Below are 14,719 nucleotides of genomic sequence, written 5' to 3'. Positions count from 1 at the left end.
AACCGTACGGATGTTAAAGTATATAGATTTTAGTCATTTGAAAAAAATTATAAAAAAATTCAAACTTATATTGAATGACTTTATAAGGAAATTTCGGTAAAAGTACTAATACCCTCAACGAGATTCTTTCCCGAATAACAAAATTATTTTTTTAAATTATTTTTTAGACGATCCAACTGTACGGAGGTTAAAGTATATAAATTTTAGTCATATGGAAAAATTCTAAAAAAAAATTAAACTTATCTTGCATGACTTTATAAGGAAATTTCGGTAAAAGTACTATTACCCATAACGAGATTCTTTCCCGAATAACAAAATTATTTTTTTAAATTATTTTTTAGATGATCTAACCGTACGGATGTTAAAATATATAGATTTTAGTCATATGAAAAAATTATAAAAAAATTAAACTTATCTTGCATCACTTTATAAGGAAAATTTGGTAAAAGTACTATTACCCTCAACGAGATTCTTTCCCGAATAACAAAATTATTTTTTAAAATTATTTTTTAGATGATCCAACCGCACAAATGTTAAAGTATATAGATTTAAGTCATATGAAAAAATTAAAAAAAAATATAAATTAAACTTATCTTGCATAACTTTATAAGGAAATTTCGGTAAAAGTATTATTCCCTATAATGAGATTCGTTCCCGTCAACAAAATATTTGTTTTAAATGATTTTTTGAATGATCCAACCGTACCGATGTTAAAGTATATAGATTTTAGTCATATGAAAAAATTATAAAAAAAATTCAAACTTATCTTGAATGATTTTATAAGGAAAATTCGGTAAAATGACTAATATTTACATGAGACTCGTTTACATTTGTTTGAAAATTAATCAAACAACGGGTTTTACGACGTAATCAGTCGTTTGATTACAGACGACAGTTTATTCTCACTCAACCGTTGTAGAACGGAAACTCATACAACTTCTTATAAATCATTTGTTCTAAACTGTTGTAGAAATACTACAAGTATAACGATTTCGTATTATTTCTATGAAACCATTGTCTATCACAAATTAGTATTTAACGCAGTTTAAGACCTATTATTTCAGAACTAATGATCTTTAAATGTTTATAAAAATATTTATATTTAAGTATTTTAAAAGTAAATAAAAAATTACATGAAATGAATATTTTTTAGGACAAATTTCACTCAAGTTGCAAGAGATGCTACACTACACCACCATAATTGTTAGCGTATACTAAAAATAAATACTTTTTTAATTTTTAAATAGAATAAAAATTAATTAATTAATTATATTTAAAAATAAGTAATTCTAATAAAATTATTGAAGGGAGTATTAAAAAGAGTAAGATACCGATTCTAGTCTTATGGAAACATTATCAAAAAAAATTCAAATTTATCTATTCTATTTTATTTAAATAATGAAGTGAAATTTTTTCAAACATTTATATAAATATTTTATAAGTACAGTTGCAATTATACCCATTTTTTGGTTCTAATTCGTTCCCCCCCCCCCCAAATTTTATTTCCCCCTTTTGTTTTCAATCCCTCGCTTCCTTGAAATTCACTTTCCCTCTCCCCCTTTTATCTTCTTCAACGCAAAACACAAAAGGATATAGGAATACTAACTCTCTTTCTCTCTCTCACCCTACTTAGATAGGTTTGTATCTATCTTTTACCCAATAAAAATACACTTGTCTATAGATTGCGGTGTCGGCGAAAGATGAAAAGTTTCAGAAAGAGGTGAAAAGATTAACCCATAAGAATTAGACTAATTCTTTTAGGTTTTGAATTTTCACATTTTCAATTTCTAAAATTTTGAGTTTCATATATGATTATTAGGTTTTGTGTTAATTGATGTGTTATTATGATGTATTATGTGTGTGTGTGTAATTGTGATTTGGTGCGAATGCTAATGTGCCGGAGCAAGAAAAGGTGTTTGATGCGTTAATTGTTTGTATTAATCTCTGTTTATCTTGTTTTTATTGTTCTTATTAATCAATTTTTTTTAATCTATTTATGTATATGTTTGTTGTTTTCTAGAGGTTCTGGATAAGATGCCGACTTAGATTGATGTGTTGAAGAGCTTGTTCAATCAGCTTGTGGAAATTGTTGGTGGATATATACCCCGGGCAGTATAATAGGTTAGGGGACAGATAGTTGATAGTCTTGGATTGTTTACTTATACTTTTAGTTTTATACTAAGGCTGTTTATATTTTGTGTTTCCTTTGTTAGGTATCATGGTGATTGGAAGAGTGAGACACAAACAGATGTCTTTCACCTTGCTTTAATGCATTGGTTTGAAACATGGACTCTTCTTAGCCATGCTGCAACTGAGCATAAACTCGGATGTATATTCTCCTTTCATTAACATTACATTTCTCACTAATAGATATATATTTGCATTATCAATTAATGTGTTTTTAAAAGAAAATCATGCATCGGTGATTTAGGATTCAAATCAGTGTGTTGAGCTTATTCCTCGTGCTATTTTATACTTGAGGCTTCTATGAGGTCCAACATTTTTCTATAGTTCAAATTTGTATGATTTCCGGTATGCTTATCATGCTGCTTAATGCCAAGATTGGGTGATGTTTTAAAATTTTACGTAATGAGATTACCTGATATGAGAAAACTTACTTCATTGCATGCTTGTCATCCTTTGGCAGAGTTTTTTTACTGCACAAATACTTCTTCTTTTAGAAATTTCTTGTAAATTATTTAGCTAATTATGTACCATGTTGAACCATGAAATAACTGGAGGAGGAAGAGTTGTAGTGATAAAGTAAGATTTTCAACCTACAATTTTAAATACAATAACAATCAGTTCTAGATTTTTTTTAATTGGATGATGCTCTTAATACTTGAGAATAAAACTTTATTGTTTGATTAAACAATTTCTTCACCCATTATAAACATATGTTGATATCATTATTTTAATTGCCAGTATGTATTTAACTTTTCATGGTGACTTTCTTATCTTGATCAATTGTCTAGTAGATAAATCAAAGTTTCGTATTGATGTTTTGTATTTTACCTTTCATAATATAACTTCTTTAATCTGGATTATGAAGTATACCACGATGTGCAAAATATAAAACAGATAAGAGCAAATCTACACTAGGCCATTATGAAGCTATTAGATAAATGAAGTGAAATTGCCAAAAGTTCTATCGACCTGTGATGTACTGATATAGTGATATATGTTAATTTTGTTTGCTATTTTCTTAAACAGGATGGAATCATTTTTTAACCAGATGAGTAAACATAGTCTCTGCAATTTTTATAGCCACAAGTCAAGACCCTGCGCTAATGGATATGTGGGTTGAACTGTACAATCTGGATAATAAAGACATGAATACCTTCAGCAATCTTCTTGAACTATAGAGCATTCAGAAATCTTGTCATTCTTGTTTGCACAAGGTACTCATTATATGCTCCAAGGCCCGGCCAACCAACTATACATTTGGTATTGCCCATATTTTTTACTTACCTTTTAGTTCATTAATCATCGCCAAGATGTTTATAAGGTAATGTATCTTAATGTGATTTCACTTTCTTTCTTCAATGTGTACCAGGTCAATTTATCTCTTCACTATGTATGATTGATATTATGGCACAAACACTCTTGGTGCATGGACGGTGGGTATCGCAATGTGCATGGTCATCCTGTGAGTTTATATTAATATCATTAATAGTTTTGGCGTGGACCAGGGAAACTAGGAGATGAGAGGATAATTGTGTGAGGAAATTAGCTATAGAAAACTGTGTTATTTTATTTCAGAACACTTTTGTAAACGCTGCGTATGAAATTGTCAAACTGTTGTGTATTAAATATGACATTCCAGTTTTTAGTTTTCTAAACCGTTGTCCAATGTAATTAATACATTTTTTCTTAGTAGCAAAAACTTGTAATAATATCTTTTTGACAATGCTTTGTCTGTGTCAAAAACTTGTAATAATATGTTTCAGCCAACAGTTTAGTAAATCTAAAATATTGTAGTAGGAGCATTCACACAATTCTTTTAGACAACGGAACCGTTGTATTCATTTATTTTAGACAATGGATTGGATTTTAGAGACCATTGACTATACTAATCCAAGACAACACATTATTTTGTAAAAACCGTTGTGTTAAGAGAGTTTAACCATTAATAATCACTTAATATATACTAGACTAAATACAAGTATTACAACAGTCCATTAAATTAAACCATTGTATATACCAACCTTCGAACAACAGTTTTATATGCACTTGTTGTTGTCTTGGATGAAGACAGACAACGGATGGGTACCGTTGTCTGATATGCGTATCACACGGCGCCTCAATACTTAACGGTATTGAGGGGTATTAGACAACGGTTTAAAACCGTTGTCTCAACCTATTTTTCTTGTAGTTTTTTTCATATTAGTTTGGCAAGCCAACCAACTGTTTTTGATGGTGTTGGTAAATATGTTGTTCGAGATTAAAGTTTTGATGAAAAATGCTTTGAAGTTGAGTTAAATTTTCAGAAGAATGATGTTGACTGTTCTTGTAAACTATTTACAAGAGTCGATTATCTTTGTAGATATTGTTTCTATATTTTAGGGCTTTGGGGTGTGGAAAGAATACTGCATCAATATTTGTCTACTCGATGGATGAGAAATGCAGAGAAAAGATTTTCCAAATTAAAGTTTAGAAATGAGATAGAGAATAACAATGGCGCTATTATTAGAGATACAACAAAGAAAATATGGACAAAATTTCAAGGTTGTTTTGGGAGTATTTCAAATGATATTGGAGGATTGAATTTTATGTTGGAGGGAATGAGATCTTTAAAAATCAGCGTTGATGATAAATTTCAGAGTCGTGGTATTTCAAAAGATGATATTCTACAAGAATGCTTTGCTGTTAGACCTTCTGGTTCAGGCACTGTTCTTCCTCCACTCCAAACCAATAACAAAGGAAGTAGGAAAAGAATTAATAGTGCTGCTGAGCTGGGTCGTGATGGAAAAAAGAGAAAGTTAAGGATTTGCAAGACTTGTAATACTGAAGGGTACCATGATTCGCGAAAATATCCAACTAAAGTATCCACCGTAGAAAAATTCTTCTCTTCAGAATGCTCAGATTGTATTAAACCAAGGTATGCAATTTTCTCAAATGGATTTTCAGTTTCTTCATTTCAATTAGAAATTTTAGAAATTTGTTAAAGTAGGTAAAATTATTTTTTAACTAAATGTATACACTAAGTATTCTTTTATGTTTAATGTAAATTTTAAAACTTGATTAACATATTAGTCTTCTACATAATGTTTATAAATGTGGGTAAATAAAATATTTGAACTTAATACGGTGCAAAATAAGGGATTTTTAATACAGTACTTTCTCATTATTTATATCTTTCTTTTCACCTTGATGTTTTAAAATTAGTATTTTATTTACTCCATTTTATCAATACTTCTCGATTAACTTATTCTATGTATTTTAAATTCCTTATCTTCTACTTAATCTTCCATTAAATATATATTGTTTTGTTGTTCAAGAAATGTTATAGCCGCACAGATTTGGAATGGATTGATTTCATTTGGAACATGTTTCATCCTGTTATCAAGGTATTTTTCAGTTCTTAAATTCAGGTAATTTTAATGATTGATTGGTTCAGAATCGATGTGCTTATATACTTGTAGATTTAAATTGTGATGCAATATACATTTTTTTATTGTGATTATATTTATCTTTTTTATTTCATTATTTTTTGTGAATACAATCTGCGATTAATACATATAAATCAAATAAGTGTGTGCGTGAGTAAACGAAATCAAACAGAGAAAGAAAGGATATAACCAAAGGGAGATACTCGAGTCCAGTTGAAACTGTCTCCTTAAAACTATTTTGCCTCTCACCGTATGTGCGAGTCGATAGCCTCCCAGGATAAAACGAGATACTAGTATAATCGATAGATCGAATATACTCTCAGCGAACTTGAACTAAGCCCGAGAACTATCACCGGAATATTGGAAAAATTTAAGACTAAAGAGACCGAGAATGAAAGGGATGACTCTTATTCCCTTGACTTAATAAAACTGATGCCCTAAGACTCTATTTATAAAGAGAGACTTGAAAGAACTTGTTTTTCTTTTCGATGTGGTACATGGTATTTATAAGAAAAACTAAGGAATAGGTTTGTGCTACTCTCGATGTGGTACAAAACCACTTTTCATATTAAAAGGTAAAACTTTGGAACATCAGTTCTCATTCACCTTTTACTCATTTTGAGCGTGTTAATATGCGTTTAAATCCCCTCGAAGAGGAGAATACGTTCCAATAAATACACACCACTAACACATAATGTGCCTCACTCATATAGAGTCTGAAAATGATTCAAAACTTAGTCTAAAATACTAAGTTTGTCCAACATTTTTTGTGCAGGAATCTTTCTAAACCATCAAACAAAAGAACAAATAATTCAAGAATATATAGTTATAGAGTTTTTTTTTCTTTTTGTGGATTAATACGAAACAATGCTAATGTTCTGGATATAAAAAATTTTATTACCATGTAGTAATATGTTTGAAATTTTTCATTGAATTTGTTTTTTGGTTATCTTGTTGAATAATAGAATAATTGATAATTAAATAAACTTTTATTTAGCATTTATTTTGGTTCTGTCACGGAAACACGTTTAAATCTCTCCCTACCCCTTGATGTATTAACACCAATTTATTATTCTTAAGTAGTAGAATCCAAAAATGGAAGCTTTTTGATTTTAAGCTATGAAATTTAAAACTTTTCCCCAATTTTACATATGTTAATCGTTTAGGGTTCACCTATCTCTTTTTTGGGTTTTAGAAATATCGTATCTGAAATAAAATATCCGACCTTAAGCACCACACCTTAAACCCTAAATAGTTCTAGGGCCCTAAAGCCTAGGAATCGGTAACGTAAGTCCTAAATTTTTGAAGCTATTTAATTTTAAAAAATTCCCCAGTTTAGCATATTTTAATCGTTTAAGGTTCACCAATCCCTTTTTGGGTTTTAGAAATATCGTATATGAAATAAAATAGTCGACTATTTAGGGTTTAAGGTTTGGGTTTAGGGCTAGTAACCGGTAACGAAAATCATAATTCAAATTGAACTTTTAACGATTCATTTTTTTTTCTCTTTTATCTTTTGGTTCTGTCACAGAAACTTGTTTAAATCTCTCTCTTCCCTTTGATGTATTGGTTATGGACTAGAATCAAATATTGAAATTTTGAATATGTTAAAACTAATCCCTAAATTTTGAAGTTATTTAATTTGTTTTCGTTATACTGTCTTAATGTATGGAACTTTAGTTGTTTTTCTTGTATAGTAGAATTAAACTAAAAAAATCTTATTTTCGTGTTCCACATACTTCATATAGCACTATATTAGTACTATCAATAATTTGGATCATAAAATAATATATGGAACAAATTTGTAGAAAACTTCTACATATAATGGTTGTTAAAGTATTAGCAAACTAATACATTTTGGAGCACATTAGCATTAGACATAAAAATTATCAATTCTTAGATAAACCACTATATTCTAGGTTCATCAAAACTATTATATTATCGAAACTAATATTCTTCACATCGACTGGAACACTCTTATGAGTAGCAAATTACAACTCAACATTCCCATTCAAGTCATTGCAGAACAATACTTTTCGTTTCTAGTCATTGTCTGAATTTCTTTGAACATCCTGTTTCACCCTCTATTTTTCGGAGAACAAATAATCTTTGCTGCATGACGGGCCTTCAAAACTTGTCTTTCCGGTTGATATGAGTGATACAAATATCGAAAAAGTTAGTTATCTGTAATTAATATTAAATAAATGAATATATTTCAATTAAGGCATAACGAAATAAGGAAGATGATATTGTCATGTTTAGGAGAAATGCCAAATCTTATATAGAAACTGATGAATATAGTGAGCCCAGAATTAAGAACACGCTATGACTTTCGATGCCAAAGACACTTAGGAGATTAACTTATAGGTGTGAAATCTGATTTGTCTTAGACCTTCAATAGGAGATAAAAAAATATCAACAAAATTCCGACAACGATGCATATGCCAGAAAAATATAGTAATCTATATTATTTTCTGTTCATTCACTAGATCACAAATGTTTTATCATCACACACATATACAAATCACCTGCACTTATATTACACAAACAGGGAATTGTATCTTCACTCGCATACATAATACAGTAAAGGGAAATATAAACAAAAAACAGAAAAAAAGCACCTGCATGATTAAGTTCCAAACTCATAGCACCTGCAACTGTTTTATTCCGAACTGGAATGTTGTTTCTACAAAAACACCACAAGAAAATCTTCATCTTATGGGCTAGTCCAATCTCCACAACTTACACCTCCCTCCTGAGCGGATAACTGGTTACAACATTGTTATCATGCCACATATGATACCCCGATTTGACCGTTTACTGACCCGTGGTAGTTTTTGACCAGGAAATGCGATCCATTACATTATTAGATGGAATTCTAGTTGCTAAGATGTGTTTGACATCTTCCTCCAGAAATAATTCACGTATCAAGTTCATATTTCAGCCTTTTAACATAAGACTAGTAACATGCGTGTTCTGCATATCACAAGTGAGACTTTGTTCCACTTGAAACCTTCTTTATTTTTAAGCCATAGATCTCTCACTGTATCAATCTGCACGCCATCTCCCAGGACCCATCTGAAGCTGTCTCCGATAGTATTTTTTGCTGTTAAGATATCATTCCAGATATAACTTTGACCTTTTCTCGCTCGAGCATTCAAAAAATGAGAGTTTGGATTATAACGTGCCTTGTAAACTCTAGCCACCAAATAATGAGGATTCTTAACAAAATTCCTGTAGAGCCCAGAAACGTTTTACTCAAATGTATATTGTAAGTCTGCGGAATAATCAACACACATACAGATGAGCCAAAGCTCGGTTTTTGTATTTATTGAATAAAATGCTTGCTTACAATGTGAAACCACTCAATTATCATATGAGTGTAGAAAGGAACTAAATAGCTAAACATACAGCAGTGATTGAGACAAATCAGGAACTCTCCTATTTTAACTCCACTCCTGTATCAACTCCTAAATCAACGCTAACAACCACGACCTAAACTTGCTGCCTCAAATAAATCAGTGACAGCAATTTATTTGCAGATATAGTAAATAAGCAATAAATAAATAAAACAAGTTTAGATTATATTCTAACAAGCTCCCCCTAATCTAAACTCGGTTGCAAGTTCTTCACGCCCATCAACTCACGCATTCCTTCAAATTTAACTCTGGACAATGCCTTGGTTAACACATCAGCTCGCTGTTCATTTGTGTTGACATGCTTAAGAATGATTTCTCCCCGTTCTACGCACTCACGTATGAAGTGGTAACGAATGTCTATATGCTTACTCCTCCCGTGGAATACTGGGTTTTTTGCTAAATCTATTGCTGACTTGTTATCGATATAGAGCACCACTGGTCCAGCCTTTATATCCGTTATCTGCCTCAGCAATTTGTACAACCATATTCCCTGACAAGCAGCGGCTGTTGCTGCCATAAATTCGGACTCACAGGAAGATAACGCCACACATTTTTGTTTCTGAGACACCCAAGTAATAAGATTCTCGTTCAAATAAAAAACCATACCTCCTGTAGACTTCCTGTCATCCACGTTGCCCGCTAGATCACTATCTGAGTAGCCTGACAATAAGTAGTTTCCTTCACCTTTGGTGTAGATCAGCCCGTAGTCAAGAGTTCCGTTCACGTACCGCAAAATACGTTTTGCTGCAGCCAAATGCAATGTTGTGGGTCTCTCCATGAATCTACTTATTACACCAACGGAAAAAGCTATATCCGGCCTGGTAAAAACAAGATACCTGAGCCCTCCAACCATGCTCTTAAACTGTGTTGTGTTAACTGCCTTTCCCCGTTCATCTTTGTCTAGTTTCACCATTGGATCCATCGGATACCTTACTGAGTTACATCCTTTCATTCCAGCCTTCTCCACTACTATCTTTGCGTATGCAGTCTGCTTAATTTCAATATGACCATCTCTTTGTTCAACTTCCATGCCCAAGTAGTATGACAACTTACCCATGTCGCTCATCTCAAATACATTGCTCATCTCCTTTTTAAACTTTCTTATATTTGCTATACTAGTCCCGCTGATTAGCAAATCATCTACGTAAACTGCAACTACTAGCACTTCTTCCCCCCCACGTCTCGTATAAACGGCATGTTCATATGGGCATTTAAAAAATCCTAGATCCTCTAAACACTTGCTGAGACGAGCATACCAAGCTCTAGGCGCCTGACGCAAACCATACAACGCCTTCAATAACTTATAAACTTTGTACTCCTGTCCTTTCTTTACAAATCCTTCCGGCTGCACTACATAAACTTCTTCCTGTAATTCTCCATTCAAAAATGCAGATTTAACGTCCAAGTGGTGTACTTCCCAGGAATTTTTTGCTGCAAGTGCAAGTAGCAGCCTCACAGTTTCTATTCTAGTGACAGGAGCAAACACCTCTTCATAATCAATGCCCTTTTGTTGTACGTAGCCTTTCGCGACTAATCGTGCTTTATGTTTTATAACTCTGCCATCAGCATCTTTCTTTAATTTGTAAACCCATTTCAAACCAATCGCTTTACACCCTTGAGGCAACTCAGTTAGATCCCATGTGTTGTTCTGCTCAATAGCCTCTATCTCTGTTGTCATTGCCTTTTTCCACTCGTCCTCCTCTGCAGCCTGTTTGTACGAAGTGGGTTCATCAATGCTCAGCATCATAAGTTCATCATCTGGTAAATCAATTTCTGAAGTATCATCATACACATCACTTAACAGTCTCATCCTTACAGGTCCACTGTTCGATTCACCACTTGAGCTTCCCGAACTCGAGTTTCCAGACTCTTCTAAAAATGATCTTGCAGTGCTGGAGTTCCTTTCAGTATGAGGAGTCCCGGCTTCAGGTGTTTGACTGTCAGAATGACTATGGTTTACATCTGTTGATTCTGAATACTCGCCCCTACATTTTCTTTCGTTTCTGTTGTTTCAAGGTCATCTAATCTCATATCCGTCAGTGTAAGTGTACTAGTCGTGTTTACGGTGCTTGGTGGTTGCTGTTCCCAAGTCCAGCCTCTACTTTCTTCGAATATAACATCCCGACTCACAAGTACAGAGCCATCTTTTGGATCATACAAGCGATGAGCTTTTGTTCCTGGCTCATTTCCTAAATAAACAACAACTTTACTACGATCATCTAATTTTTTTGTATACACTCCTGGTACTTTCATGTGAGCAACACATCCAAACACTTTGATATGCTGAAGATTTGGCTTCTTTCCCTTCCAAGCTTCATAAGGTGTTCTTCCTGTAAGTACTCTTGTCGGCAACATATTCAGTATATAAACAGAATGTCTTACGGCTTCTCCCCAGAAACTCGAAGGCATTTTCATTCCTTTAAGAAAGCTTCTTGTCATGGCCACGACGGTTCTATTTCGACGTTCCACAACTCCATTCTGCTGCGGTGAGTATGGGGCTGTGTAATGTCTCTGAATGCCAGCCTCATCACAATAATTTTTGAAGTTATTTGAACAGAATTCTCCTCCTCGATCTGTTCTAAAAACTTTTATTTTCAACTCAGGAATGTTCTCAACTAAATTTCTGAATTTTTTAAAAACTTCAAACGCCTCATCCTTGGTTTTTAACAAATAAACCCACATATAACGACTGCAATCATCAACCAATAGGAAAAAATACTTGTTACCTGCAGGTGTTGGTGGAGTAAACGGGCCACAAATATCTCCATGTATCAGTTGAAGAGCCGTTTTGGCACTGAAATTGGCTTGTGATGGGAAAGGCTTCCTGACTTGTTTGGACATCAAACAACCTTCACATATTCCTTTGGGTTGAATTAGTTTTGGCAATCCATAGGCCATCTCTTCCCTGGACATGAGTACAAGTGCGGGAAAATTCACATGCCCGAGACGAGAATGCCACAACCACGTAGTTTCCTCCATTTTTGTTAACAAACAAGTCACCCCTTCTTCTTCAATCTCAATCTTGTACAGTCGATTTGCAGTCCGCCTTACTTTCATTACCAACTGTCCCAGCTTATCATTAACCCACAAAAACTCTCCTTTCATTACAATTTTGTTTCCCTCCTCTGATAGTTGTCCTAAGCTAATAATATTGTTGCAAAGTGATGGGATGTAATATACCTCTTGTAGATACCTTATTTCACCATTTTTGCACTTGAGGGGTATCAAACCTCTTCCTTTGATTGTCACTTTAGAACCATCTCCAAACCTTACTTCTCCTGTCACGCTTTCATCCAATTTGCTAAACTTAGACCGTTGGCCCGTCATGTGATTACTTGCTCCATTATCGAGATACCAAACATTAGAATCAGCATATCTACCTTTGTCCTGCTTTAATTTCGGTACAATATTTTCTTCGTTCAACAACATCATGCTCTGTGTATCCTCCTCTCCAGACTCAGCCAAGAGTAATGTGAGTTCTTCACCATCAGTATCCACCTGTGATAAGTTAGCTTCCATTTTTGGTTCTTTCTCTCATTTTGGCTTTCGACACTCTGCCATATAGTGACCATATACGTGACAATTATAGCACTTTATACGACTTTTGTCACGTCCCCAGCGACCCCGTGGGTTTGCAGATCCATCTGTTCCTCCTCTATTAGAACGTTTTTGCCATTCTTCCTTAGTCAGCAAGAGTTTCTCCTCATTTCTTTCGCTCTTCAACCATTCTTCTTTTGTCAATAGCAGTTGATCGCTCCTTTTATCAGTTTTCCCTTTCAGCCGCTCCTCGTGCGCTTTGAGAGATCCAACTGCCTCTTCTACAGACATTTTCTCAAGATCTCCAAATTGCTCTATCGTGGACGCAATTTGTAAGAACTTCGATGGGACTGCACGAAGTAATTTCTTCACAATGTAAGATTCACTCACCTCTTCTCCCAAAGCACGGATATTTGACACGAGCCCATTCATCTTCATGTAGAAATCATCAAGCGGATCACTGTCCTTCATACTCATAGCTTCGAACTCCGCTTTCAAGGTTTGGATCCGAGCTTTCTTTACTCGATCTGCACCTTGACACAAGGTCTTGATTGCAACCCAGGCTTCCTTTGCCGTCCTTTTGTCAGCCAAGGACAACAATACATCCTCAGGCACCCCTTGATAAATCATAGCAAGTGCCACCTTGTCAATCTTGTCCTCAAATTTGATCTTGGGATCACTAGATTCAATAGTGTCCCACACCCCATGTGCTTGCATAAACACCCTCATTTTCATGGACCAAGCAGTATAGTTCTCCCTTGTCAACGTTGGATAACTCAAACCAACAGACCCTCCCTTGAGTTTATTACCATCCATTGTAGCTGTCTTTAATACACCAGATCGAGTATTGGCTCCCAAGCTCTGATACCACTTTGTAGAGCCCAGAAACGTTTTACTCAAATGTATATTGTAAGTCTGCGGAATAATCAACACACATACAGATGAGCCAAAGCTCGGTTTTTGTATTTATTGAATAAAATGCTTGCTTACAATGTGAAACCACTCAATTATCATATGAGTGTAGAAAGGAACTAAATAGCTAAACATACAGCAGTGATTGAGACAAATCAGGAACTCTCCTATTTTAACTCCACTCCTGTATCAACTCCTAAATCAACGCTAACAACCACGACCTAAACTTGCTGCCTCAAATAAATCAGTGACAGCAATTTATTTGCAGATATAGTAAATAAGCAATAAATAAATAAAACAAGTTTAGATTATATTCTAACAATTCCAACATAATTTACCAATTAAGGAAATATTGACCCATATAGGCTTCGAAACCCCAGACCTCCCTTACTCTTAGCCATGATCATGGAGTCCCAAGACAACCAGTTTATTCCTTTGTTTTAACCTGGGGTAGAGCTCCACCAGAATTTATTTAGAATGCGTTCAATCTCAGAACAAAATGATTTGGGTAGCAGGAAGCAGGACATATAGTATGATGGCAAAGATTGTGCAATGTTCTGGTATAATAAATACTACCCTATAACTCGTGCGATGCACGAATTGCTTTTAACACTTGAATGATTTTAATAATATAATTATATCTTAAAATTATTATATTTTGATATATATTTTCAATAGTTAAAAAAATAAATTGAATAACATAATAAGTTATAATAATACATGTTTTGTTATAATTTGAGACTTGACTGAAAATTGATAATATAATATAATATGTTGTTCACGGACTCGGGCCCTTAACCTATGAAAATTGTTAAAATAAAGAATATAAAAGTTTACATATAATAAGCTGTTGATGGGGTTCGAACTCTGGATTCATGAGAGCCGTTTAAATATTAATATTATTTTATTTTATTATTGCATCCAACGGTTCCCATCTATCTGACTTTAGATCAGACGGTTGTTATTTGTTGTACCAAACAACTGTACCGAACAACCGACTACCAAATAGAGGATGTTTTGGATCCAATGCCCACTCTCGGAAGTTTGTTGAACCTCGCTGCTCTTCAGTTGATTGATGTGGACGGGGGAACAAAATGGTATGCAGTGAGAATGGGTTTCCAACTCTTCAAATTTTAAGATTAGATAATTTTCCTAATCTGGAAGAATTGGAAGTTGAGGACGGAGCTTTCCCTTCTCTCGAACAATTTCACACAGTTAGTTTTCCAAAACTGAAGAAGG

The 14,719-nt window shown here is 33.9% G+C and overlaps 1 long non-coding RNA gene across 1 annotated transcript in view; it reads right to left on the bottom strand.

Annotated features, from left to right (window-relative positions):
• Window positions 1-14,719, bottom strand: part of LOC141671306 (uncharacterized) — a 127,854-nt gene that overhangs the window by 92,341 nt on the left and 20,794 nt on the right. The gene's annotated exons all lie outside the window — the stretch shown is intronic.

This window comes from Apium graveolens, chromosome 7, assembly GCF_009905375.1.
Source record: "Apium graveolens cultivar Ventura chromosome 7, ASM990537v1, whole genome shotgun sequence".
Lineage (NCBI taxonomy): Eukaryota > Viridiplantae > Streptophyta > Magnoliopsida > Apiales > Apiaceae > Apium > Apium graveolens.
This window is presented reverse-complemented; position numbering and strand designations above follow the sequence as displayed.